General features: G+C 40.9%; 1 pseudogene; it reads right to left on the bottom strand.

The window, feature by feature from the left end:
* LOC119740558 lies at positions 1-26037 on the bottom strand (annotated as a pseudogene).

The following is a 26037-nucleotide window of genomic DNA, read 5'->3' as shown; positions in this document are numbered from 1 at the left end:
TCACTCCAAGTCGGCTTTCTGTTCTTTGGTTGGCATGGAGAGCTTGACTACAAGCCTGGGACTCTTGTTGGCTGTCATCATGTTACGAAATTTACTGGTCGAGGCTAAATGTAAACAAACAAAAAGTAATTTAAAAAATAAAACAGCAATTTTTTCAATTTTCCTTTCAAGTAAAGTCGCAATTTTGGTGATATCGGCAAAAGACTCTGACTCAAACTCAGATTCAAGTCCCAAACTCAGACACAAGTCCCATATTTTTTTTACCATAACACTATCTGTTAAAAGATAATTTCGCTGTTTATTTTACAAGAGTAACGTCGCTAAAGAATGTTAATTACACAAATCGTAGGTGGTGTTGCAAATAATGGTGTTTGTTATTAAATGCACCCAATACGTGTGTCCATGTCCATGGACATCCATTTCATACAATGCACTGGCCTACATGTACTCTGGACTCCTGACTCGACTTGAATCGAATGACTCAAACCTCGGACTCGGTCTGGACCCAACTAACTCAGAGACCCCGACTCGACTCAAGTGACTCAACGTCAACACCGACTGTTCTAGGCTCAAGTAAGTGATAGGATTCTGGGAGAAGGTTCTTACAATTCTCACCTTTTCTGCTAATGGAGGGATCTACATCCACGTCCTGTTCATATGGCGTCCCTCCTTTGATTGGCACTTCATAGACCCTGGGCACAAGTAATTTGAATTTGATGACACGTACATCCCCAAGGCAAAATTCCATCAAGAGTTATTATTTTTAATTGTTTGGCACAAATCATATAATTAACTGCATCATTCTTTTCCATATGATGACAGAAAACACACCTCCACTTAACCTTTTATTTATCAGTGCAATAGTGCAAAAAAAAAAAACCTATCACACAAAATCACTCAATATTGTACGACAATTTAATGACTGATTACTTGTTGACTACCAGGCCCCCGGTTGCTTCATCAAACAGCGGTAGGTGCACCCAGCCACAGCTTAACTCCCCCTTCTCGCCCGTTTTCTGCAGATTTCAGATATGATGAGAATGTGTACTTGACATAGTAAAAAGGGTCATCACATCACAGGAGATTCCAAGCTCGTCAAAAATTCAACATTATCCTTAGGTAATTTACCCATCGCGAATCGTGTCAACACAGCTTGTGAACTATTATCCAATTACATGATATACAAATGGACGTGGAACGCGCAAAATCTGAGACAAACAAAACTTAACGTACACAATTCCATAGGGCTGGAGCATGGTTAAAGGGAATATACAACATTTGCAAACATCGAAAAATAAAACTACCAAGTTTTTATGAAATACCTTAATAGGATGTTGGTAAATAACAGTCTAAAGCATCCTGTAAACTTATGGCACCTGGTGTGAAGTCATTTTCAAGAAAATGGTATTTTTGTAAAAATTTCCAGCAGTGGTCGGCCGACCACCGTTGGAAAAACCTAACTAGTTTTTCAACTACTGCTCCAAATTCACCATTAATTCAGTCAAAATTTTGTTCACTATTGGTTACATGTTCATGAACTGGTGCAGGCCAGCTAGACTGGTACCCTTACCTTACAATTTTCCGGCATCTCTAAATTGATTCATTTTATATTTAGTGGAGTCAGGGAACCAGACTACTTGAACAGTTTTGTTTTTCTTGGTTTTTCCAGCATTTACGAACACAAAACTTCAAACATGTCAGTGTAACAATATTTGATATATTATACTAACCCCTCAATAACAGTTCATTTCTGAAAATTACAGCAAAAGCCAATGATGTATATTCCCTTTAACTCGCATATGGTGATCGGTCAATTGGACAAAGTGCCCTAGCATATCATGTTTTGCCTATAAAATTTGAACTTCTCTTTTGAGGGTCCTTCTTAAGCTCTGGCAGGAACTTCTACATGCTACTTGGTGGTCGGTCGGTCGGTCGGTCGGTCTGTCTGTCTGTCCCCGAAAATTGACCAAAATATTGACCAAAAATAATAAGCCTTTTCGGAGTTCCAACTGCGCGCATTCGTAACCTGTGACAACGCACATTATTTGTCTCAAATGCCCTTTGACAGTACCCACAATGCACAAACAGCCTTTTTGTAAAGTCAGATGTTGTCAAAGGCCATTTGAGACAAACAATGCGCGTTGTCACTGGTTATGAATGCGCAGTTGGAACTCCGAAAAGGCTTATTGACTAATTGACCAAAAGCCATGCCGTGGTCATAAAATGCCCTCTTGCTGACGGTTTTCGGAACAGCCCTTTTCTTTCTCGCTGCACATGCGCATTTATGCTGCATAGGAAGTGAGACAGTCCCGAACCGGGCCATGAGCTCATCGTGCACTCACACTTGTTCTTTTCATATGTGGCTAGGAGATTCCATCCAACATCTAGCAATCAAGCTTTGTTGAATTAGACTTGAAAGCTCTGAAACCTTTGAGAAATATCCTGCTAGAATAAAAACAACTGGTTCTCACAGTTGTTTGATTTGCACATTTCAGGTCAATCCAGTCAGTAAGCAGTTTGCAGCAGTTTTAACAAATGTTCTTGTTTAGGCCCCCCAAAAAGTCTCCGGTTTCTGGTATGCGCGCGCGTTGCCGTAGCCATGCGCGTCTGCAAAATGAAACATTTTTTTTTCAATGAAAGATGATGTCCCAAAACCGCCAAACTCACTGGTTTGACTGGAATCCTGCTGCTGCACAATTTTAACATGTTTTTAGATGGGGTTACGATCGAGTATAAGCTTTGTGTGGCCTCTCTGGACTCCCGTATATTTGCACTAAGTTAAAAAATAATAAGCCTTGTCGCCGCACCACTTTTTGGGCAAGCTCCATACCAGAAACCGGAGACTTTTTTTTTTGCCTTATACTCTAGGAACCTTTTAAACCTAGCTGAACTGGACAGAATCCAAAACGGGTCAAGAATGGAAAAAAAATTCTGTCCATTTTGAACTGCAAACGAGACTAAAACTGAATTAAATCAACAACAAAATCCCAAACTGCACACACTGGAGTTTATATTTCCAAATGCCTGTTCAATCCCATTTAGCGGTCTAATCTTATTAAAGTAGGGATAGTGATCATACTTACGGTTCGCACATATGAAAGGCAAATTTCAAACAGGATTCCTGAAAAGAAAGAAACACACAAACATTAACTGAATTTAATATAAGCGATTCTTTGCAATTTAACATCAGTGCTTTGTGCAGCTCATAATGCAAACTTTGGTAAATTTTGTGGTTACGGTTTTTATGAACGACGCACTCCCTACCTATGTTTTGATCCGTGTGGTTGGTGCGAATGAAACAGTCACCATCCAACGAGCTAGGCAGCATGCTTGTCATCTGGAATGAATAAAAGGAATGCTAACAATTTACATCAATACTGACTGCTGGTTATGAAAAAGAGATTCATTTTACTCATACTAACATTGCCATTGATCACTACTGCATGCTTGGGACGCACGAGCACAATCAGAACTGGGCCAAATCTCATGGCAATGTTTACGAAGGACTCCGTACACCGGTATCCCCACACAAGCTATAAAGGGAGAGTTAGGGGAAACCAGATTGGTATGACTCGTGACTTGGACTCGGACTCGAATCCGACTCAAGTCACATTTTTAATGACTCGGATTCGGACTCAAGTCACTTTGACTTACGACTCGGACTCGGACTCAGACTCGGGGCTACGGACTCGGACTTGGACTCGAACTGACTTGTGACTCGACGGAAATTACCGCACTGCACACGCGCACATACGTAGGTCGATTGTTTTTCTTTACTGTGCAATACATGTACAGGGGGCTCGATGCGGTGCGTGCGTGGCCGTGGCCGGTTACCGATATATTGATTAAAGAAATCAATGTACCGAAACTTGTACCCCGCCGTCCGCACGTAATACTGCATTGGTGCAAGATTGATAGGGTAATTAGGTACCAGACTTTTCTTGTCAGACGTCCTGTCGTTCACACGTGTATTGCTGTCGCATCGCGATAACGCGATATGAATAGTCTTCTGATCTGCCCGTTTCGGTAACGTTACATGCAAGTTGCAACGTAGATCATGATGGCATCCACTCCAAAAATTGTCAATTTTGGGTATCTTAACTTCAAGAGAAATGCCAATGGAAGGTCAAGTGCAGAATGCAAGTTCTGCAAGAGGAAAATAGAGGAGAAAACCGGCACTACGTCAAACTTCAATCGCCACCTTTTACTATATCAAAGGTGACTCTGAATCTATGAATTCCCTAATATGTACGTTTTTCCAATACAATGTTAGAGGTGACTCATGACTCGGACTTGGACTCGACCTTTGTGACTCGTGACTCGGACTCGACCTGGAGGACTTGGGACTCGGACTTGGACTCGAGAAATGTGACTCGGACTCGGACTTGGACTCGATGTTTCGTGACTCGAATACAAGTCTGGGGGAGACTACCGCGAGTGATTTTTGTACTCAATGCCGACGCTTGCCTGATGCATAGACACCATGGGTTTGTGCACATTTAAATGAACTTATCCGGGGGTACTTCACGCCTATGACCGCAAACCAATACCCGCACACATGGTGTCCCTGTACTGTTAGTGTACAAAACCACATAATTTTCCAACTTCAGAAAGACCATAAACAGAGCACATTTACTTTCAATGCATTTTAGATAGTGACACAACAACAGAACTCTCCATGTCCATGCAAGCAGATCTTAGCATATCAGTGCATCAATAATGTTATGCAAAATATGCCTTTTTTTTAAATGCTATTTAGCAACACTTTTTTCCAAGTGTTACTCAGGGTTCGACCTTAGCGGTGGTCCGCTGGCCAAATGCCAGTTGAATTGCCGGCAGACCAGCTGAAACACCTTGCCAAGTGGTCCGGCTGGCCAGCCGAAAAAAATCTGCATCAAAAAAATGCTTGTTGTATTTATTTGGTTTCTTACTTACATTCGCTATTTTTTTCAAAAGAAACCTCCGTTATTTTTACAAATTCGCTTCGCGATATGACTACTTCGCAATTCGATGTCACGGTGACTATAATCATGTGCGTAAACCCAGCTCAATGCGGCGATGACTGGTTCCCGCCGCACCAACTTCGAAGACATCATGATGAAAATGCAGTAACTAGTCTGTGCACGGCTATGCAATCGATAGCGCTAGCATGGCTATGCATTGTGCAGGCGCCAGGCACATACTCTGTCAACTGGTCGGATTCGACATCGTAAAAATGCCAAGAAAACACCGATGGAGAAAGAACATTTTTGCAAGTTAATTTACAGAATTGATCTAGCTTGTCTGTGTATGTATTTTCTGTGTTCAAGAGTTCATTTTGAGATCGTATTTGGAGTGATACATGCCGTGTGTTTACCGAAATTTTTGACCGTAAAAATGGGTCTGTCGATCGGCCCATGGTCGGCCGCTCGCCACACACGCACGCATCACACACCTCGGAGTTTTGGCCAGCTCCCCGCGTCTTGACTAGCGTTGTGCATATGGTGCGAACGACCTGAATTTTCCATTATTTTTTGAAATTATCGAAGTAAATATATTGACAATAATTAAAAATAGGTTTTATTCACTTTTTGTTGCCATTTCGTGTATAGCTTTCGTAGTGCAATGAAAATAGTTCAGGCTAAAACTTCGCATATAATACCCCATTCAATCTGCATAAAAAAATTGGGAAAAAAAGAAGAATTTCCGACCGACCGACCCTATTTTTGAAAGGCATGTAATCGGAAGCAGAAGTATTTTTGTTGGCCTAACTAAGGTAGGTTTTATTCACTTTTTGTGGCCATCATTTTGTGTATAGCTTTCGTAGTGCAATGAAAATAAATCAGGCTAAAACTTCGCATACTGAGGCCTAATTGAATACCCCATTCAACTCAAGCTGCATAAAAAAAAATTGGCCAAAAAAACCCCCAAAAATCCGACCGACCGACCCTATTTTTAAAAGGCATGTAATCTGGGGCAGAACTATATATATTTTTTTGCGGCCTTGGATCATGGAGGAAGAAAATAGACCTCTAATTTCTCAGGTGACATGATGACATGGGTGTTGACTATAGTCTAATTATGACTTATGTGAAACTGATTAACTGGTGGGTACACGCTGTATAAGATGGACCAATCAAAAACTTGGCGGACCAGTCAAAATTCTAGCCAACTGGTCCGGCTGGCCAGTCAAAAAAAAAGTTAAGGGCAACCCCTGTTACTGATAAAGTCAGTACACTTTTTGTGGTACCTTTGGTGAGAATTTCCAGGTCTTGGGATCGGACTCGATGTGAGTGGCCTGCACAGTGTGGACATTACTCAGAACCTGTGGGAGCAATATTAACACAGTGAATGCAAAATGAGGCAGGTGCCAACATTAGCAAATCATACATGGTTCGACAAACAAGAAGGAATGAGCACGACTGTGCTAGTTAGGCAAAAAAAAAAAATACTCGGTCTCTGGTCAGCGCGCGCGTCGTTTTTAATCATGCGTGTCAACCTTTTTTTTTTTTTCAAATTAACACGGAAGCTACAACAGCGCCCTCTATTGCCGCGCCTCCTCAAATTTTTGTACCAAGGAGCACCAAGGAATGGGGAAATTGCACCAAGGCAAATGATAAAGGGCAACAGGGCAAATTATGGAGGACACCAATGTATAATGAGGACACAAAAAAGCAAAATAGTACCCACCTTGTCTGTATAATACAAGCTTGAAAAAAAAAGGCACTAAAAAAATAATAAAAAAACGCGTCGCCGCATCAATTCCGGAACTTCGGTCTGACCAGAGACCGACTATTTTTTTTTTTGGCCTTATCCCCTACGTACTAAAAACCAGACCTCTGTTGGCAAAATGCACTGTTGTGATCCAAAAGTCATCACAAGTCCATCACAAGTTTTCAATTCAAGTCACAAACTAAAACGTGGCAAAAGCATTCTTTGTTTATTGTTTATCCACTGTAACTTGTGACTGGACTCGTGAAAAGACTTGTGCAATGGCACGGACTGCATTAAGTCAAGTGGAAAAAAGGAAAAATACAGGAATTACCCACCTTGTCGCCGTCAAAAACTGCCACTCGTACATGTCTCGTCTTTGTCTCTAGTCCTGTAAATGTAAAAAATGTAATTTCTTCAACTTTTGGTGTAAAATTAAATTTTAAATTCAACTTAATAGGTTTGAAGAGCAGGAGAATTTGAGGGGATGTTGTGTGGAATGTCCCTCATTTTCAACAGTGTAAAAGAAGAACATTGCCAAAGAACCTTATCTGTAGTATACAAATACAGCATGGTTTGCTAGGAAGTAGTGGGAATTACTGGTCCTGAGGTGTAGGTCAGCTTGACTACCTCCCAACGCGAAGCGGAGGGAGGTAGTCAAGCTGACCTACACCGAGGGACCAGTAATTCCAACTATTTTCCAGAAATAAACCATGCTGTATTTGTTTTACTGCACCTCATAAATATTCGGTAGCCTCACTGTCTTTTTAGTAGTCTCACTGCCTTGTCGATAACTGCCTTCCTAGATTTTGCATCTTTATTCAGCACAATTCAAGTTCTTCGTCACAGTCCATGAAATAGTCTTGTGCCAACACTCTTTAATGTGTTTTTCCTCCAGTAGTAACAAGGCTTGGAACAACAGACTGGTTCCGTAGAGATGACATGCCATAGACTACATGCCTACGAGGCGAGTTCAAGAGGGATTTTTTGGTGCTACCAGAAAAAAACTACTGCACGGCAGCGAGCTGTGTACTCACCGGGATGACGTCACCTGGGCGCGTATCATTTTTGCTTCCCAGATGCGCGGCGGAATCGGCCAATGACGCGCTCCAATTTGATCGTGAACATTTATGAGGTGTAGTAATATAAAATACACCACAAATCTAATGATAACTTATTTGCACAAGCACTTTTGAGGGGGGGGGGGGAACCCATCATGTTTAACAGAGTTTTCTACATTGGAAATGATGCAAATACAGCCATGGCACACACCGAAATATTATGCTTACTGCTTACGTACATTGGTTGTGGACTTGAATGTCAGGATTCAGTATTAAAGTTACATTTGTGTATTAGTCTTTTCATGAGTCAGCATCTGAAATATCAACTAACCTGCTCCTACTTGCGGCATGTTCTTGAGCATCACCAGCGAGATCATCTTCTGCACGCGTACCGTTCGTGTTCTTATCTGTCAAACCAAAGAAAACAGGACGAGATAAGCCTGGTAATGCTGGTCCCAGAGTGAATAATAGTCTATCAGATTGATTCTGAGTGACTATTCTTTCACTGGCAGTCTGGCCAGATTTAGATCGATTCATCATTACAGAATGACTGGTATGAATACCTGATTATCCTTGGGATTCCAGAACAAATCCTTGAAGGTGAGACGAGACTGGCTGAGACGAGGTTTGAGAACATTACAGAGCGTGTACTGGTCTATCACAAACAAGGAAAAAAAAATACCCCAAGTTAAAAAAAACACCCACTTCTTTTCAAAGTTATTTATAAGGGGATAATAATATGGATGAGAGGTTTGCGGTAACACCATGTGAATTCTATCTCTTTGCGAGTTGTGTGGTTTTGAGAAGAACCAGTTGGTTTAACTTGACGTTTCGAACATAATGCTCTGTTCATCATCAGAAGACTGACAGACTTTTGCTGGTGTAGTAGTTTAAGTAATGGATACTTATAACGTAATAATTTATAAAAATTTTATTGGGGTGGGGGGGGGGGGCCCACGTTGTTGCAGGGACCTTCGCAGTTCAAAACCTGAACTGCGAAGGTCCCGGCAACAACGTGGTCAAACCAAAGGCATGTAAAGGCGCCTTAGGCAGCCGCCTTACGACCCATTCTTGACCACAGAGCACAGCCAGAGATCAAAAGTGTTGATTTTTGTTTTGTGGAGGGAGGAAAACCGGAGAGCCTGGAGAAAAAGTCTAAAGAGTTTGATGCACTAGCCACCCATTCGCATTAGCCACCCATCCATATCATGATAATTTCATCATAATACGCTAAACATGGGCACATAAAAATCAACATACTGTACTTGTTTATCGTATTTTCACCCTTCTACCCCATCTGTTCCACTGTTCTGAATTACATGCTGTGGTACTAACTACTAATACACAAGATTATTAAAGTTGTTCTACCCATGGTCTTCAACATATTCAATTTTTCTCCACACAAATTTTCAAATTGTATGTTTCATTTTAGCGGAAAAAGCTACTTTTTCTATTGTAGACTGTTTTGATCTTCTGAAAATACCCTTTTATTTTGAGTTCGTTTTGCAACCAAAACGCACAAAAACATGAGCCTGAATTATTGTGTGGCCGCAAATAATACCAAAATTTGTCATGTAAAAATACCACAACTAAACGTAGGTGGATTATTTTGGTCAGTGTTTCATTCAAAACTGTTGTACTGCAAGGTAAATTGGTATGAGACTCAAAATCATCACTGGGAGAGCAACTGATTTTACAAAAGTTGTAAATGACGGTTTATTAATCCAAATGTTATGGCACTATTGTCACATTATAATGAATTTACCTTCTTTAAGTAGTCTGGCCGTGGTGGAGGGTCTGAAGCCAGACGGGATGGCACCCATAGCAGTCAACACATCAGTCACGCTGGTCTTTAATTCAAACAACAATATTTAGGAAAATTTGAGAGCCATAAAAAAAAACACTCTTATTTTACTGAATATATCACTCTTATTTTACTGAATCTATTCTTTGACTGTACATTTCCTTGAAATATTGATGTGTGTTTTACCAGTCATGCTTTATGGGTTTATATCCCCTTGAACAAAGGACAGTGACAAAAATGAAACAAAGGGCTGGATAGCTCAGTTGTTACAGCAACGGAATGGCAATCCGAAGTCGCAGGTTCAAACCCCGCTCCAGTCAATTTCTTTGTTAACTTTAAATTTCCGAATTCAGTTTAACTTTTACAGCCACAAAAAAAAGCAAAGACATTTTGATACTGACCTCATTCACTGCTTTTCTTAGTCCTTTCCACAACTCCACTCCTCTGAAATGAAAATTCCAGAAAATGGTCATTGAACTATTTATAGGAAACAGTATTCTCCAAATGAGCAACTTGATATCTTTTTCTGTCCCTGTTACATCTGACAAAATTTCTGGATGCACTCCTTAATGCAGTCGTTGTCCAAGAGTGATTATGAAAACAGTGGAACGTTGCTATAATGAACACTGCTATACCGAACACTCAGCTATACCGAACATCGTGCTTGGCTCCCGATTTTTGTGTACAAAATGTACCGAACATTGTTGTCAAATGTCAGCAGAAGAGCGACAAGTGGCTATTATTTCCCAAGGAATAAGAAGGGGAAATCCACCCATTTCTGTAAGTAGTAACCTCTAAAACTGTGTAATTACATAATTACATAGTCGGCACGTGTTCATAGCCGTCTTTCAGTAACAACCAGGGCATGCAGGGTAAAGTTCTGAAGGGCGCTATTCATTGAAAAGTGAGTACCAGAGCACCAGCAGCTTAAAATCGCTACACCGAACGATCGCTATTACAACCAATTTATGTGGATCCGACAATTTTCGTTATAGCCGCGTTCCACTGTAGAAAACTACCTACACAACAAATAAAAATTTGTTTCGAAGTCATTCATAATGATACATGAGTGGCAAATTAATACAAAGTTCAGAGGTTACGGCGACAGAAAAAATGTCAAACTTTGGATCCTGAATTTATAGAATGACCCTTCGATAAACATAACATGTCATGCAACTAAAGATATCAAGGATACGTGAATGTGAAAGTAATGCACTTACGATTTTCGACGACCACCTTGTGTATGTGCTTGATCTACAGAAAAATCACATACAATTTGAATTGAAACTGAGCAATGAATTGGACTTAAAGTAAAAATGACATTTTTGATGATAAAATGTTAACAGATTTGCTTTGAATATCAGTTTTGGTGAAACTTTATTTTTGGGTTAATATTGGTTCGAAAATGCAAATGCCCAACGCAGACATTGCGTAAACAGGCATGCAACTGGGAAGTCACAAAAAAGAGGAAATTCAAATCTTTCAAAGACTTTGTACAGTGTTTTTCTAGATTTAATGGCACCCATGGGAAATTAAACAAGAGAAAAAAATCAGCTAATCCGAGGAAAAGTTGCATGCCTGTGTAAATCTCAACGTGCCAACTTTACATCCCTTTACAGGCATGTGGCTGTGTTTTGATGTATGGAATGATCTCAATCATTACACAGTATTTTATACAACATGAATTTTTTTTTCTCAACATACCTTCGTCCTCAGGCGACTGTAGGTCCCTGTAGTCACCATACTCTTTCTTCAACTGAAATAAACGGTTAAGACAATTTCCAAATTTAGGTTTTAAGTTTCATTTCAAGTCTATAACCAGGATTTGGATAAAGGGATGAGGACACTCCATGGCATTATCTTGTGAGAGAAGTAAGAATACTGCCTTTCCACATTAATGGTCCCTTGATAGTGAAATCTAGTTTTGAAAAAAAAAGTGAAATTTCAACCTGTGGTCTCGTGATTTCGGCTGAAATGAACAAAATATCTGATGTAATCAATCTTAATGAGTCATTAGTCGACCCTGGTCAAATTTTTTTATTACAGATTTGAAAAGAGCACAATCTCAGCATTACTGATGTGAAAACCGCATGCTGACACCATCTTTAGTTCAAAAATTATGGAAGTCGGAACACCAAGAAATGTGATGATGTGATGAAGTAGGCCTATTTTGGCCTCTATCTCCAAAAAAATATTGCCGACAAACGACTCATTAAGCTTGATCGCATCACAAATGTTGCACTTAAAGGGAATGTACATCATTGGCTTTTGCTGTAATTTTCAGATATGAACTATTTGAGGGGTTAGTATAATAGATCAAATATTGTTAAACCGACATGTTTGAAGTTTGGTGTTCGAAAATGCTGGAAAAAACAAGAATTTCAAAAAAGTTCAAGTAGTCTGGTTCCCTGACTCCACTAAAGATGAAATGGTTCAATTTTATAGATGCCAGAAAAATGTAAGGTAAGGGAATCAGTCTAGCTGGCCTGCACCCCGTTCATGAACATGTAACCGATAGCAAACAAAATTTGGACTTAAAAAAATGGTAAATTTGTAGCAGTAGTTGAAAATAGTTCGGTTTTTCCAACGGTGGTCAGTCGACCACCGTTGGAAATTTATACAAAAATACCACTTTTCTTGAAAATGACTTCACACCTGGTGCCATAATTTTACAGGATGCTTTAGACTGTCATTTACCAACATCCTATTAAGGTATTTCGTAAAAATTTGGTCGTTTTGTTTTTCGATGTTTGCAAATGTTGTATATTCCCTTTAAGATACAGAAGTCAATAAACACTGTGGTACTGGAAGGGGTCATATATACACACCTTGAGGTAGGTGCTGGGTACCAGTCCCCGGTTCCCTTCCTCATCTTCAGCCATCCACCATCCATCCTCTCTGAAAAAAAGTTTCAAACTAATTGCTCAAAACAAGCATCACAACGCATGTCGGCAGCAGCATAATTACAACATTTAATGCATACCTTCATTTGTTGACTTGTGCTTTTGTAACCTGGAAAAACGACACACTATGGGGAACTCGCACTAAATAGACTCTATATGGGGATTTACTAACCAAACTAAGCCAAACTCAGGATCTTTGAAAGGAAAGGTCGCGAGGAGATTGAATTTATAGTGACAACAGACACAAATTTAGATTTCCAACCAAAAAAAAAAAAAAAAGCAAAAAGAATTTATTAACAAGAGCTGAAAATCAAAACCAAACTGACCAGATAATACTAAAACCAAAACCATGAAAATCAAGACCAAAAGTAAAGACTAAAACCTGAAACCTAAAACTGAGACTAAAACCAAAAACGAACACGGTGTGTAACATAATGGATCTTTCAAAGACACTTTGGCAGAAAAATCATTGACTCCAACAGCAGATAAACTTCAAGCAGAAAAACACTCTCCGATAGAAGGAACATAAATGTATATAGATCTTGTCTCTGCTGGTCTGCTGGGTAAACTGAGTGAGGCTAGAACATGTGGCAGCTTATATAGGGGGAACATGTGGGCTAAAATAAACAAACAGGGGGGCACACTACCCTGCAGGAAAGGGGGAGGGACATCTAAACTTCAACTAAAATGAATTTCTTTTCTAAGGGGGGGGGGACTATTCCTATTTAATACACATAAACACATAAACATTTACAACATAATCTTGGCCCTGCCACATTTTACTAAACATCAACTTTGGGGACTCCTGGTGGTGGTACATCTTTTCTATGAGCCGGGTTCGAATCTCACCCAGGCTGGCATATGGATGGCATTTTTCTGTCCCTACATGATTACCGGAGTTTTCCTGAGAATATTATCTGGGGGTTTTCCTCCCACCGCTTAAACTGAACATTTTCTTTCTTATCTTCTCTCCAGAGGTTTCTTCAGACTAGTGAATTACAATACCATTTCTTACACAGGAATACTTATTTCATTATCAGAAATAACACATAATTAGGCAAATTTGAAGGGGGCCTGGTAAGCATTCAGTGATCACGTGCCCCAATTTGTCTATTCTCATGAGTGACAAACCTGGTATTAATAACCGTGATGATATCTCCTCGTTTGAAGCCCAGGTCTTCCGTCTGCTCAGGAACAAAGTCACAGACCGCTTCAAATTGCTCCATCTTTAATAGAAGAAAAGAACAGATAAATATAGCAAATTTAACAAGTGGCAAGTTTCAGCAGTAAATTATCATGTTTAGATCAGCAAATGAATACAATTTTTTGTGGATTTCATGGAGGTTCCCCCCAATTTGGGAAGCTGGCAAAATATTGGAATGGTAATCGATTCTGAAAATGTCGGAGTCACTGAAGCATAATTTGTACAAGTATTCCTGAATTAAAGAAGACTATGCAAGCCCAGCAAAGCTGGTCTCAGCCTGCACGAAATTGTATTTAACCGATTCAGAATGACTATTCACTGGAAGGCCTTGCATGCAACTTGTCTACACAATGGGTCAGATGCAGCCAATTTATTGGTATTACAGGGTAATCCTATAAGATAGCACTGCCCATCTCTCTCAACCAGTCTTCAACCAGTCTAAGGTGGTATCTGATAACTTGGCTAGGGATTGCAATCACAGACGTACCTATGAAAGCAGCTAAAGACACTTCTAAGGCCAAAAAAAAAATAAGTCTCTGGTCAGCGGGCGCGTCGATTTTAATCATGCGCGTCAATCTTTTTTTTTTCCAAAATGTTCTGCGGTAGCTCCAACAGCGCCCTCTATTGCCGCACCTCCTCAATTTTTTTTACCAAAGAGCACCAAGGAATGGGAAATTGCACCACGGCAAATGAACGAGAGCACCAAAGCAAATTATGAAGGACACCAATGTACATGTACATGAGGACACCAAAAAAGCAAAATAGTACCCCACCTTGTCTGTACAATCCAAGCTTGAAGAAGAAAAAAAAAAAGCCGCGTCGCCGCGTCAATTCCGGAACTTTGGTCTGACCAGAGACCGAATATTTTTTTTTTTTTGCCTAATAGACATGTGTGTCATTGCCGGCCGTAGCCAAGCAAATAAACAGCCTACAATGTCAGTCACAAATGAAAGTCGGTAATCAGCCGGGGAGTGAGTCAATCAGTCGGGGAGTCAGTCAGTCAGTGAGATACCGGTAGGTGCAAAGAAGACACAAGACTGGTCCTACGACACAAGCAGAAAGCATGGCCTACCCCTTCATCCGGTGGGTTGAAGACACCATCGCTGACATTGGAGCCACCAGTCCCTCCTAGCTCTGCTCCGTACTGGGAATCATCTTCATAATCCTCCTCATCGTCGTCATCTTCATCTTCATCATCATTATCATCTTCGTCTTCTTCCTCTTCCTCTTCTTCTTCCCTAAATATAGTAGAAAACGGAATAGTCGAGTCAGCCAACTGATTGCACTCCGAATAAAAAATAAGTCTGAGATTGCTGGCAGGATGAAACTTTTGGTTTACTATTAAAAAATTAAAACTGAGAGACAAGAGATATCTCTTTTCGCCAAAAAATTTTAAAAAATGGATTTCGTACTGGTGGCACAATGAAATTAATGTTGTGGACAAAAATTTTTTTAAGAGAGTTTTAGAAGGGTATTGGAACTGATTTTTTTTTAGGGGGGGGGGAATCATGTTTGTATACTACGAAGTGAAGTGAACCGTCTCCAACTATTGAATAACAATTCATAAAAACCTAAGACAGTTTACCCATTGCCATTGGTTGAGAGCCCATCACGTGGACTTTCTTAAACGGATGATAAAGACATGGCTGGCTGGTCTTATACAATTTTCCAGTGTCACATGAAATTTGGACTCCTATGAAATCCAGTGCCTTTTACCGTTTTATTGGTTGAATGTTCACAATCCTCCCGTAGGCATGCACAACACTACCAGCGAGTCAGTATTTCATAGTCCTAAATTCACAACGCACCCACCACAGCTGCATTTGCGCGTCATTGTGTGCCAATCTCCATAAAAAGGAGTTGTTTACACCTTACTCGCGAGCTGGACACTCCATTATGTAGCTAGAGGGATGTTTCGAAAAACAGAGAGTAAATTTGTTGAACAAAATTTCAATTTTTGACTAGTTTTGACTCACTTTGGATCGAACACTTTTGATTTTTTGACCGCAGTTTTTTGGGTTCATGAATAGCCAGTCCATTTTGAGAGTTTCCAACCACTTTTTCAACATGACAGATCTGGGAGTGTTTTTGTCATTGGCAAGTTGTCGTTGAATCCCACAAAACTATAGGGCAAAACTTGCGCATCACTTCCAGCTAGCGAGGTGAAAACATTCCAAGGTGAACGCACTTTCGTCGTGCAAAGCTATACGCGAGGCGTTTGTTTTTATCTCGCACTGACCCGAGGTCACGCAAAGTTGCGTCCGCCTATACCCAATACTCATGGAGGGCATTGCAAGCGGCAAATCACTCGTCACTTTTTGATGGCATGACTGAGGGGTGAATGGGAGCATTTGGTAAAATCAGGTAACAGTTATTCAGTTTGAAAACGAAATGAGGATAACCAGATTTTGAAATCTGCGATTTCTTCCACCACTTGTAAATCTTAATCAGCCCTTACTCTTCAAGTTCTTCTCCGTCGTCATCCTCGTCTTCCTCTCCAGATACCTCTTCTCCTTCATCATCATCTTCCTCAACTGAAACCTCTTCCTCATCTTCGTACTCATCATCATCGTCTTCTTCATCATCATCATCATCTTCCTCGTTGTCATCTTCATCTTCTTCCTCCTCCTTCTCCACTTTTGAGTTTGCCTTTGAGGGTCCAACATTTTTCGTCTCGTCTTTCTTGCCTGCTGCTTCCTTCGCTGGGGTGCCTTTCTCCTTTGTGTCACCACCAGCAGAAGCCGTCATTTTCCTGAAATTTGGAAGTTTCACATATGCATAATTAGCATTGAGAGTTGATACGATTTGAAGGTTTACATGGTGAAAAGGCAATTAGTTGTTTGCAGTAGCACCATGGGGTCAATCTCTTCTGTGAGTATGTGTGGTTCTGAGAAGAACCACTCCACCGTTGGAATCCCTCAGTCTCCTGCCGATGGGCTGAACATAATGTCCGAAAAGTTGAGTTCCCTCTTGTTTATTTTCAAAACCACATTTACTCACAAAAGAGATTTACATGTACCACATGGTGCTACCGCAAACAACTTATCTTATTGAGAGTTGAGTTTAATAAAGTACTGCAACTGGTGTCACACAAGCTTTGCCGTCTTTAACTCCCCAGTAAAATTTATTTGACACATTTTCAATTCAAAATGGGTTCCTTTCATTCTGTTTGATTAAAAATGATTCATGAATAACACCATTCATTAACATCAAAAGAATGAATATGCCAACACGTATCAGCCCAAGCAAATCTTCAGAAACTTCTTCTGAAAGTTAAGTATTTTACACCAGATGAGGGTTCAGCTCTCTCAATTTTGACATGATTACATCAGACCCGGAATGATATTCTTTCACTGGGACATTTTCAAAAAGAAAGGGAAATGCAAGTAAAGTCGTTGACCTCCAATTCTGTAGGTAGTTTCCATTTTCATTAACACTAACCTTCTCAAATCCTCCAAAATCCTCTTTGCAAAACAGTGGATTTAGCAGGATTGAGGCCATATGGCAAAAACGTGCGGCTGATTTTGGAGAATGCACTGTGTCGAGGTCTTGGGCCAGACCTTGTGTTGTTTATGCTCTGCCGTGCATAAATTTTACTTGAAATCCTCCGCACTGCTCTAGGATGCCACTGGCTCTGCCTCAACATACTGACAGTGATTGCCGGAGGATTTTGCAGGATTGAGGCAGTGGTCACCCCTCCAAGGACCACATTCAAGAAATAATGGAGGATTGTGCAGCAAAAATGCCTAGGTAGTTAGGGTTAATGGGGTGGGGTCTCATGTTGAACTATGGTTTGAAAAACTGAAGAGCTTTTCTTTGGCCAAATCACAATTCACCAAGAAACCCCCGCCAGCTAGTGACTGGAAACAGAGTCACCCGATTTTTGTCGAAAACATGAACCATGGAGAAAAAATTGGAAAAACTCACTCAAAACTCCACGTGTGCCAGCAGACTTACTGGTATAAACTATGGGCTTATATAAGCTGGTACAAAAATGCATCAACAACACAACACTCATGAAAAGGAAACTTTGTTACAAGTGTTAGTATACATTGGTTAACTGTTCCAAACCAATTCGCAGCAATAAGATAGTTAGCATAAACACGTGCACAGTGTAAAATTATAAGTTTGTACAAACACTGCAAGCACTCCACGACTATTTCTATGCACTCCATCATGTAAAACATCTAAGACATGCACGAATGTTAGGGAAAACAGGACAAATTGTCAAATGGGTTTTAGTGGATCAATGTGACAATGCAAACACATTAATGTGAGGATTCGGAAATATTGGTACAGTTAATGCACAATGCATGCAACCTATGTTGGGTTGAGTACAAACATGACAGTGTTAGCAACCACTATGATCAAACACACACAAAGACTCATCATCCGTGATGAGGTGAATTGTCTCAGACAGACAGCATGGTGTGAAGGGACATTAGTCCAGTGAATGGTAGTAAGCAGAGTTGACCCACAAACTGAACGACAACCAAAGCCAACAATCCGGTGCATTTCACCTGTCACTCTTGCGCTGGAACAGCTTCCAACCCTTCTTTTCCTTCGTCGGTTTGGGCTCTTCCGTCTTCGCGCTGTCTTTCGGAGGGCTGGTCTTTTGTTTGCGACCAAACGGGCTCTTCAGATTTCGTTTGGGTGACTTGGCTACTGACGTCTTGGCATCGTTCCGATTATTATTATCTACCTCAGCTTCATCATCGTCTTCAGCTTCATCGTCATCTTCATCTTCATCATCTTCTTCATCAACGCTGTCCAACTCTTCATCCTCATTATCTTTCTCATCAACATCATCATCATCATCATCATCATCATCATCATTATCATCATCGTCCTCCATTCCTTCATCCATATCTTCATCTTCCTCTGACCGCTCGCTGATTCCCTCCAGCTGACTTACGGAAGACTTCCCAGTTTTTCCCTTTTCCCGCCGCACCCTTCTTGCCGGCTTTTTCCTTCTTCTCCTTCTCCTTCCGCTCCTTCTCCAGCCTCTCCCTTTCCTGCTTTTCCCGTTTCTCCTGTTCCCGCTTTTTCCCGTTTGGCCTGCTCTTGTTTTTCCTTTTCCATCAGCTTTTCCCGCTTTTCCCTCTCCTTCTTCTCCTTCTTCGTTTCCCCCGTCGTCTCGGCCTCGGTAACCTTCGGCTTCGTAGCAGCATCCTTGGAGCTTTTGGAAGAGCGACGGAAGAGGCTCAACCGGCTTAATTTGCTCCCGGATTTTCCGGCAGTATTCTTATCTTCCTGGTTTTCCTCGGATTTCTGTTCGTCGTTTTCCTCATCCTTCTCATTTTCCTTCTGTTCTTCCTCCATTTCTTCTTCCTCCTCCTCCTCATCATCATCTTCTAGTGTGCTGTTAGCACCAGGTCCAACACTGACTATCTTGCGTGAGGGTGTTGGGCCTGTTTCATCCCCCATTTCGCTATAAAAAGGGCAGGGGTGGCATGAAGTAGACAAGCATGGAAGGGTTAACGAGCAGCATTCGGCATTTGCAACAAAAAACTATTATAAATTAAACATAACACATTCTCAGCTAAAACCAAAAAAAAATCGTGTAAAAAGGACTGTTTTTGATTTTGCCAAATTTCTAGCTTTTCGATTTTCTTTTTTCAATATGATGTTCAAATCAGAAACAAATGGTGGCAGCTAAAGTATTGAGAAGAACATGTAGGAGGATCCCCAAAAGTCAGTCGACTTGACTTCCAGTGGGTTCAAAATGAGGAACTTTTCTCCCAAAAAAATCCTCGTAATAACTCCTTTGAGAGCCAAGTCTACTCATTAAAACTCGGCTATTTTGTAAGCAGGTCATGGGTTCAAGTCCCGCCCATGGAAATTTTAAGTATTGCTCTCACAAACTCCCTAAATTCTTGCTTATAAAATAACATCAGTACAGGATAAAACTCAATATTAAAGCAATATTTCTCAAATCAGGCAGACAATCTATTTTTAATCATAGCACATGCCAACATGCACACAATGCTGCAGCCTCTTGACAAAGATTCACAAAGTTTATAAATCTAAAGACAACTTTTCATGTCACTTTGCGTTTAAGAAAACTTTTGCTAGTATCTGGGAATAGATTTTTACCTTACCCTACAAAATCCTTCAAAACCCACCAGGCTTTGGATTATCATGCAGGACCACGTTTTTCTTAAGGGCATATAAGATCAGTTGCATTTCTCCCAAAAGTAACCTAACGAATTATTATCAAAAAGCTTACTTGGATTAAAGATCGTACTGGTACTAAACACCCCGCAAAATCGTTCTTATTCTTTTTACTTTCTAGGGGTACTAATAAGCCCCCATGCAAAATAATAGCGGCCGAGCTTTACTGGCCTCAATCCTTGAAAAACCTAATGAATTTCAAAGGATCTGAAAGGGTAAGGTTTATTTTGAACATTTATTTTGAATTTGAAAATCTGATGAATTTGAATGTGGCTGACCGAAAGTACTCTTCCTCCGTTTCATCCGGGATGAGGTTTGCTTTGAGCTTCTCCAGGCGATTCTGCAAATCAAACAAACCCAGAGATCAGAAAACAGGGAAGGTAGAATAAGCCTTTTCGGAGTTCCAACTGCGCATTCGTAACCTGTGACACCGCGCATTGTTTGTCTCAAATGGCCTTTGACAACATCGCGCCACTGACTTTACAAATAGGCTGTTTGTGCATTGTGGGTACTGTCAAAGGGCATTTGAGACAAACAATGTGCGTTGTCACAGGTTACGAATGCGCGCAGTTGGAACTCCGAAAAGGCTTATTGCAAATAGCATTTGAATCAATTCAATTTCAGAAGTATTAAAGCTGATCCATATTTCATGCAAATTTCAGTGCAAGCAAATTTGTTGGGATATAACGGCGAACGTCACAATGGAACTTCATTATTGACGTCATGAAAATCACCCTTTAGACAGCATTGTATCTGGAGTACCGAAGTGAATACGTCACGCGCACAAAACGTGTGTTAAAGACATGCGCGTGATTCAGCCCAAGAACCAACACGCGCGCGTACTCCATTCGTTTGCACTACACTTTCTGGTTCTAAATGACGTCACACTTTGGTACCCCATATCCTCATAATATGAAGATAGGTATCCAGTCTAATAAAAAAAAATTGCCTGACCAGTCGAAAAATGAGAGTGAAAATGTCGAAACCTTTGAATTGATTAAAATGAAGGGTCTTTAAGCCCGAGTCCATCATTTGCAGCTATGCAAAAAAGTAACCGGCGTAATTATTGTTGAAAAACATACTGGTTGGAAGATAGTAAGGGGACTAAACTCCCTGTGAAATTATCCTTTCTGGCAAGCTCTCATTTTGAAGTAATCAACCAAAGAAGACATTTCCAACGGTGCTTCTTAAGAAGCACCGTAGGAAAATTTAAATTAGTTGTTCGTTTAGTTATTCGGTGCAGCGCGCACAAGCATTGGAACGACGCACAGGCGCGCGCGGTTGCTATAATTCGTCGGATCAGTGCGCGACATCGCGTAAAGCTGCAATTCAAAACAATTCGAAACATGATTTAGCAACTTTTGATTTGAAATTGAGATCCTAGAATGCTATTTTTCTCGGAATATAAAGCTGAAGCTGAGCTGAAACTTCATCAAGTAAGTTGTTCAGTATCCTTCATTAGATTTTGAACACTTTTGTTGCTTCAAACGAACAAAATGCACTAATTACAAATGATGGACTATAGCTTTAAGGAAAGATGGTGACTTACCTTGAGACTTCTAAGCCTCTTCGTTTCATCAGCTTTGACCTCATCAAACCGATTAACTGGGGCTGATTCCTTGCCCTAGAGCATCAAAATGAGACAAAACGGTGAAAAAAAAGTCATAACTCACTACAAATCTGACTCAGGCGTGACAAAACATAAACACAATTGCCCATACCCCCCCCCCCCCCCCCCCCCATTTGTTTTAGCCAACAAACTTTCCGCTCACCAATTTGCATTACAAAATCAGGATTGGACTTCAAAAACACCCAAAACCACCAATTTCTACCTTTTACCCTTGACTACACGCAGACGCCTCCATATAATCGTACACCAAAAAATTTGCCAAAAAAAAATCCCTACCTACCTACCCAATTTTCGAATGCCATGTAATCAGAAGCAGCACTGGTTTTTTTTGGGGGGGGGGGCCTTATTATAAGACCGAAATTTGGGCGTCAGACTCAACAATTTTTTACTCTAACCACCAAACAACAATGTTCACATTTAGTGGAGAAATCTACTGCATGTGTTAATATCAAAGTAACATATTTCAAGGAGTGGTTGTAAAGCTCTCCCCAATGTTTATTTACTGGGCTCTCTGCACAAGTACCCCCTCAACGGTAAGAAACAGAGAGCTGGGGGAGACCACTGGGAGGGACATTCGAATGCATTGCCGACAGCGCCTCGTTTTCACCCAAAGACGCTACGACGAGCTTGTGCACAATGAGAATGAATAGGTTGTGCGAACTTCATGCATACATGTACATGTACACATGTGAACTAGCACACACATACTAAAATGTGTATCCTTGTGCAGACATTTCTTTGTTCTCGTGTACTAAAGTTTTCGAGTTTGAAAGTACAGTTTCAAAATGCTCTTATTTTAACCAGAATTAATTTCCTTGGCTGAAATTCGGACTTAATATCCCTTTTCTAAAACTCTACCATTTGCAACAAATCAACATACCTTGGAAATTCCTAGTTTTTGAGTAAAATCCATCTATTTCGTGAAAACCTTGTGGAGACGTATTCATCTATAGAAATTGCCCTGTGGAGATGTACAGGTGTATACAATCTTTTGTTCCCTATTGTGAGCATGTCTCCAGAGGGTACGGTGTATCAGATCACATTGTGTTGCTCCTAATGGGGCATTCAAAAAAGCGTCATCTACTGTTTTGCTTATAAAGAATAGATACATTGAACATGCCTTTGTGTGTTTGGTCACACGCTGCTCCAACTTGGTAGTCTTCTTAATCAAATCTTTGCTCCTGTAAACATGAAATTGAAAATACACATCAGCATGCATAAATACTAGTAACAATCAAAGAAATAATAAAATCATTCTTTAAATGAGACAAGTACCATTAAAAATGAGTTCAAACTATTTTCATTTGTTAGGTACCGGTAAGTAGTCCACTCAATAAGGCATTTAAAAGTGCATCCAGAACATAGAGCTATATTAAATTACTAGAGCGCTAACTCCTCATTCTTGCGCGCGGAGATGCTTTGAAGCCGTCCTGGGCGCAGACATTTTGAATTCATGCGCGTGTTTGTCGAACATAATGAAATGAGATGGATTGAATTTTGAAAGTGTACTCTAAATGCAACGTGCAAGTAGAACATGCGCAAACAACTTAAGCGCGTCATGACAGTTCAAAAAACGTCACGGCAAAAAGCATCTGCAGCGAATACGCGCACGCGTTGCGCTGTTTGCGTAGAGCAAAATGACACGCTCATTTGCTGATCGTGCGTTTCGGTTTTGGGCGTATCCGCTTCGATGACGCACCGGTATGGAATACAAACGCAGATATGCAAACAGCCATACAAAAGCTGTACAAAATTTGCTAGTTCCCCATAGGTTTGTGTACAAACATGGATGCGCCCATCAGGCATTACTTTGTACATCGAGTTAGCGCTTTAGTAATTTAATATAGCTCTATGATCCAGAATTGACAAAATCGTACATGCCAGATGAAACATGTTAAAAGTGGACACCAAATTTATAGAATGCGACTGAAACAAGTGCCAACCTTTGCAGTAATTTCTGCAGCCGCTGTTTCCTGTCGGCCAGCCCCATGTCCTCAATAACTCCTTGGCTTTCAACTGCAAAGGCGTCCACCTGAAATCAATGTACATTTGCTTTGAGAAAAGGTCTGTGCTTAGGACTAACGTCAGGGAACCAGACAGTTCTGTAACGACAGCAGTTGAAAGTCATGTGACAGCTGCCGTAACGATAGCCGCTGCATTCTTTTAATGTCAAGAGGCCCGTTAGATTTCTTTTTTTCTTTGTAATCCGTGGCTTTGCCTTTGATCTTTTTTAAAACGGAAATAAAGTCCGAGAACCATTCGGTTGATAGTCGGGTTCCAACAACCAAAGTCAAGATCCTGACGTTGAAAACTATTAGTATTGTTGATGTAACCTAACGTGGCGCGGCCCCCAACGTGGCGCACTTTGATTTTTCGCCTGTAGCGCCTACCTAGAGCAAAAGTTTTAACTGAAATTTCACAGAAAGTGACATTTCATCAAGTTCTAAACACTCCCGTTCATAAATCGCGAGTTTATTTACCCGTTACAAAGTTAGAAGATAAACTTATTTTGGCGTGATTTTCCAATTTTATTTTCAAGTGCAAAGTGAACACTTTGAAAATGCCCCGAAAAAATAAGAAAATAATTTTCTGACAAACATCATGCTGTGTATGTAAGTAGAGATAATAATGATTTATCAGAATTTATCAAGTTAACAGAAATTCTTAAATGTTAATTTGGAATTTTCCGAGATTTATTTAAGTGCGCCACGTTAGGGAACACTCCGCGAATTTGTGCCCAATTTCCGGACGCCACCGTTTTTGAATTTCGGATTAAATTTTATGAAACCGAAATTGTTCACAGAGGTTAAATAGCTCGCATTAATAAGGTAAAAGTACCAGTATGTTACTGCATGAATTTGAAGTTTGTCAACAAATAGGTTTGGCAACACTACTCGAGGAAAGTTGGGTAAGCTTCGAAGTGCGCCACGTTAGGGAACACGACAATATAGGTCAGCATGATGGTCAGGGAACCAGTGACCAGACAGTTGACTGCCGTAAGTAGGTGGTAGGCCATTCACTACGTCAGACTATCGGGCGAATTAGTAATCTGTCCGGGCGAAATAGTAATTCGCCCGGGCAAATTAGTAATTCGCCCGGGCAAATTAGTAATCCGCCCGGGCGAAATAGTAACCCGCCCGGGCGAAATAGTAATCCGCCCTGGCGAAATAGTAATTCGCCCGGGTGAATTTGTAATCCGCCCGGGCGAAATAATAATTCGCCCGGGCGAATTAGTAATCCGTCCGGGTGAAATAGAGGGCCGGACATTTTTTTTGGCAAGATTACCATATGCGAAGTTCACTAATTTTCCTCTGTATTGACTAACTAGTAACAAGCCCCCAGATAGCCCCACTAGTGTGGCCGTCGGTATGCTGCGCTGAACCTTTGGCCACACACCGTGGTACCGCGCGCTACTGAGGACGAAGTTTTTCATAAAATTCAGGGCAGTTTCTTACATTTTCAGTTTCTTACTTTCTTATGGTTGTATTCTATGATGTCTCCTATCACTTCTGGGATGCTTAGCATGTGCTTAGGTCTAATGATGTTCCATTTTCCCAGATATTCTTCAATCTTTCTGGAGTCCATATGCACTCGTGAAACGTCTGGTGATGGCAGCCATTTTGAATGGGACAAGAGATGACCTCAAGCTGTGACGTCGCGTGTATGCAAATTGCTTGTCGAGCGCGCGAGGGCGCGAGTTGCAAATGCGACGGCTGTTTCCTGTACCATGCATTTATCGTCAGGGGGCCACGTGCACCGGATCTCTATTCAGGATCTACGGCACAGGAAACAGCCGTCGCATTTGCAACTCGCGCCCTCGCCAAGCAATTTGCATAAACGCGACGTCACAGCTTGAGGTCATCTCTTGTCACATTCAAAATGGCTGCCACCACCAGACGTTTCACGAGTGCATATGGGCTCCAGAAAGATTGAAGAATATCTCGGAAAATGGAACATCATTAGATCTAAGCACATGCTAAGCATCCCAGAAGTGATAGGAGGCATCATAGAATACAACCATAAGAAAGTAAGAAACTGAAAATGTAAGAAACTGCCCTGAATTTTATGAAAAACTTCGTCCTCAGTAGCGCGCGGTACCACGGTGTGTGGCCAAAGGTTCAGCGCAGCATACCGACGGCCACACTAGTGGGGCTAGCCCCCAGATAGCAATTTCATGTCAGCAAAGTCAATTTGAACAGTGAGAAAATACAAGCATTTTCTTAGAAAACACTTAAAAATGTTCAGTCCACTCTCATAGGGTTTGTACACAGAGTGTTGAGTGAACTTCGTATATGGAAATCTTTCCTTTTTTTTGTTGGTTAGGCCTATGTCCTAAATACACTTCCGTAATTATCCCAATAGGATATCGCTACGAATAAAAATCAACCGACCTCTTTCTTCAATGCATCGCCCTCACGGATCAAACTCCGCATACTCTCCTTGGGGATCGCCATAATATCTGCTCATCACACTAGCAGCATTGTTGAGAGCCTGGACGCTGCTTTTGAACGTGAACTCAACCACAGTTCGATTCCACGCGCGGCATATTTCCAGTTGTCATTTTTCTGCAA

The sequence above is a fragment of the Patiria miniata genome, unplaced genomic scaffold, assembly GCF_015706575.1.
Source record: "Patiria miniata isolate m_02_andy unplaced genomic scaffold, ASM1570657v1 HiC_scaffold_10, whole genome shotgun sequence".
NCBI lineage: Eukaryota > Metazoa > Echinodermata > Asteroidea > Valvatida > Asterinidae > Patiria > Patiria miniata.
This window is presented reverse-complemented; position numbering and strand designations above follow the sequence as displayed.